The sequence below is a fragment of the Macadamia integrifolia genome, chromosome 11, assembly GCF_013358625.1.
Source record: "Macadamia integrifolia cultivar HAES 741 chromosome 11, SCU_Mint_v3, whole genome shotgun sequence".
Classification (NCBI taxonomy): domain Eukaryota; kingdom Viridiplantae; phylum Streptophyta; class Magnoliopsida; order Proteales; family Proteaceae; genus Macadamia; species Macadamia integrifolia.
This window is the reverse complement of record NC_056567.1, coordinates 9548279-9552104: the sequence shown is the minus strand read 5'-3', so window position 1 is coordinate 9552104 and position 3826 is coordinate 9548279. Positions and strand designations below refer to the sequence as shown.

Here is a 3826-nt window from a genome sequence, read left to right as displayed (position 1 = left end):
CCTCCTCTGCCAGAGATCTCAATCTCCACCTCCACAAACATGACCCTCCAAGTGCTCCCACCATCATTGCATTGACAACTCTTGGTGTTGCGCTGCTTCCAAACCCAACTCCTCTTCCTCTGTTCGTCCTCCACACTCAACTCAGCAGCGCCGTACTATCGGGACCATCGTTGCTACTACTCCCATAGTCCGTCCTCCAGATTAGATATCTGAAGCTAGCCGACCCCAACCTAGCCGATTTTCATCAAGACCGGTGTTTAGGGCGGCCTCTTAAACCCCATGTCACTGTTGGTGAGGTGGCCATTCGGCCTCATCATGGAATTACTGTGATAACGGTCACAAGAAGGAGAATTTTTGGGGGCGATTCCGTTGATTGGAAAAGAGCCGTTGTTCAACGGATCTATTGGCTCTATAAAAGAGCTGGAAAATATATTATGTTGATCAATAAGTTGGAGCCCCAAAAATCCTGTGCTATCTCCGGTTTTGACTCTTCTCTTCTGTCTCCAAAGTACAACAATGGTATCAGAGCTATAGATTCGATCGACTCAACAAGCTTGCGTCCCGTCACAAGCGCGTGCGGATGTGCGATGTCTGCGAGCAAGCCCCAGCAAGCTTCACTTGCAAAGCCGACGCCGCAGCTCTATGTGTTACCTGTGACCGTGACATTCACTCGGCAAACCCACTCGCACCCACTCGCTCGCCGACACGAACGATCCCCAGTCGTCCCCTTGTACAAACCTGCCACCGCCACCGCCGCCGCCGTCGTCAAGTCTAACGGTGATGATTGCGATGACGATGACCTCAACGATGCGGACGGTGACGGAGAAGAAACCGAGGCCGCTTCTTGGCTGTTACCAAATCCTAACCAAATAAGCTCATCGAAGCTCAGGATTTGAAATCTGGAGACTATTTCTTCCTCGACATGGATCCTTACCTGGATCTAGACTGAACTCCTCCTTCCATGGCGACTGATAGTGTAGTTCCTGTGCAAATAAAGTATATTTCCCTTACCAAGAAGGAAAAGATGAGGAATGAAAATCATGCAACAAAGTACCCATTGGTACCAGGAGCTACGGTCGAGATCTAAAACACCGCCGATAGCTGAAGCTTGGGCGATCAGCGCCGAGATCTAAAACGCCGCTGAACTGATTTTCTTGCATCTGAGGTCAGACGGCACGGTTTTCGTCCCAAGCAAGCAGCGGCGATTACAACACTCTGAGTTTCTGAGGATCGAGCTGCCCGCCGGTGGCTGATCTTGACGTTTTTCTTCTCACCAACATCGCATTCCAGAGCGATCCTGACGAGCCCCGACGACATCTCCTTCACTAATGCCGACGTGGACATGGCTAGCTCCAGTAGTAACACCGGTTCCGACCGTGGATCTTCTTGAACCACGAAGCTGACATGGCCTTTCCTGTTTCCGAAGAGGGTGCCGGTGACTTTACGGCCGAGTGAAGGTGCCGGAGAGAAACGGGACGGGATGCTGAGTCACCGACACGTGGAGGTGGGGAGTATGGAAGGAAGTGGGATGAGGCCGAGGAGTGAACGGATGATTACTGCGACGTTTCTTGGTTTGTTGGGGCGAGTAAACGATGAGGTGGCGCCGCCGTATTTCTGGACAACCGGCCCCTCTGATGCGCCGTCGGTGTTGGGCAGGAGTGGTGTTGATCTCACATAGTTTGCTGGGAGGATCTTTCGGCTGCTTCTGCAACTGCTGCTGTTCCTTTGCAGTATCACTCCTTCTGGTTTCATCGTCTCAGAGAGAAAGAGATAGAGACAGAGTGAGTCTGGTGGTGAAGTTGGTGGCGTTTTCCTTGTTCTGGAAGGACTAAGACTCGCACACACAGAGATTGAGAGGGAAACAGTAAGAGGGCATTAAGGGAGGTTCTGGTGGTGATGCTAGTAGTCTTGCTTTCACAGAGAGAGAGAGGTGTGGAGGAGGTTGGGGGTGGAGATAGCGGCAGACAGTGGTGATGATGGTGTTGGGAGATTGCTAATGGTGTTGGGAGATTGCCCACAGGTAAGTTATTTTTTTTGTTCATCCTCACCAGCACCGGTCACTGCCGACAAGTTGCTGCCGACAGGTAAGTGCAACTCAAGATATTTTTTAATTTATCCTCACATCTGCCGTATAAGTCCACAGTGCTTTATTGTTTTTGAATGAGAGGATATTATTTGTTTAATATAATACTCTCTGAATTCTGAATTGGTTTATAAAAAAAAAATATATTATTCTTTTTATTATTTTAAAACCAATGTCATATCATGCTGACTGAATTGGTTTAAAAAAAAAAAAAATAATAATCTATTTATTATTTTAATCACATGGTGACCTTTAATTATCAGAGGGCCACTTATAATTTATAATTATATAATATTGTTTGTTACTTATATAATATTAAATATGCATGATCACATGGGTTCACTTATTACTTATCACTATTATGTTGTTTGTTGTTTACATAATATTATGTTTTATATTATAATAGTGTGGTACGTATATATATTCAATTTTCTTGTCTTATATGGAACAATTGATTATAATAATTTATTATTTTACTAGCCTAGTGCTCATTTTTTTTAATTCTTTCATATAATGGTCCGGTAACTTATCTGAACAATTATAATTTATTTTACAATCATAGTGGTGCTATTTGTACTAGTTCGGTCATATATATAACAATGTTTGTCCACTTACAATTTCATCTAAATATTTTATTATTATTATTAATTTTAAATAATATTGAATATGCTGCTATCAGAGTTTTATATATAAAGTGGAGACGCATTTCTAATGTTCTTCACATGCATATGTGGTTGCATTCAAGACATTGAATGGCAATCTTAATTTGAATTCCTGTTTTTCGTTATCACCTTGGCATTATAATGTCTGTATTATAGGTTGATATGTTTTGGAATTATGAATGAATTGAGGAGATTTGTTCGGTTGAACCCAATCTTTGTTCACCTAGTGAATCAATGGAAGGTCTGACATGAAATATGTCCTGATGCTAATGACTTATGGACTTCCAATGCAAGTTAAGTTTTTTTTTGATGTCGAAAATGAGTTAATCGACATGTTACTAAAAGTTGACAAAATGACTTTGGACATCAGGAAAAGGCTGGAAATCAATGCAATCTTTGTATTGGAAATTTTTTTTTTAAGCTTAGTTATTATGGTTGTTCAAGCAAAATGAGCCTGACGATCCGATTTTTGTACGGATCTTGTGAATTATGCTTAAAGTTTTATTTTTGTGCATTTGCATGGGATTATTTATGATATGAGATCTGAAATTGATAATATGCAATGGAAGGTGGTTGGGATCTGAAATTATGCTGACATATAGAACTTTGATTTCGAAAAAACCCAACATTATGGAGTGTTTTTCCATGGATTTAATGTTATTGCATGATTAGATTAAACCTTATGAATTAGGGGAAAGGTTCCATGTGAACGGCACTTGCACATGGATTAGTCATGATGCGGAATTTCTAGAGAAACTAGAAGAGGAACCGTTGTAGGAGGAAATTGTTTTTGACACTTGTTGAACATCTGGACTTAAAGTTGTTCCAAATGGATGTCAAAAATGCTTTTCTCAACGGTGAGTTGGAAGAAATTGTACACTTATGCGACAACCTAAAGGTTTTCGGGGAATGGGACAGGAAAATATTGTATATTCGTATATACTTTGTCCTAATGTTCATGATCCTTTAATTAGGATTCATAGTTGTCAAATTGGACAACTGTATATATATTTTGAAGAGTGGGAGTAGCTGGAAATGACTTGGAGAGAACCAAGTACGAACTTAGTAATCGATTTGAAAT

At 41.6% G+C, this 3826-nt stretch overlaps 1 pseudogene; it reads right to left on the bottom strand.

Annotated features, from left to right (window-relative positions):
• Positions 1 to 288: 288 nt before the first annotated feature.
• On the bottom strand, positions 289 to 2151 carry LOC122092631 (annotated as a pseudogene).
• Positions 2152 to 3826: the final 1675 nt, after the last annotated feature.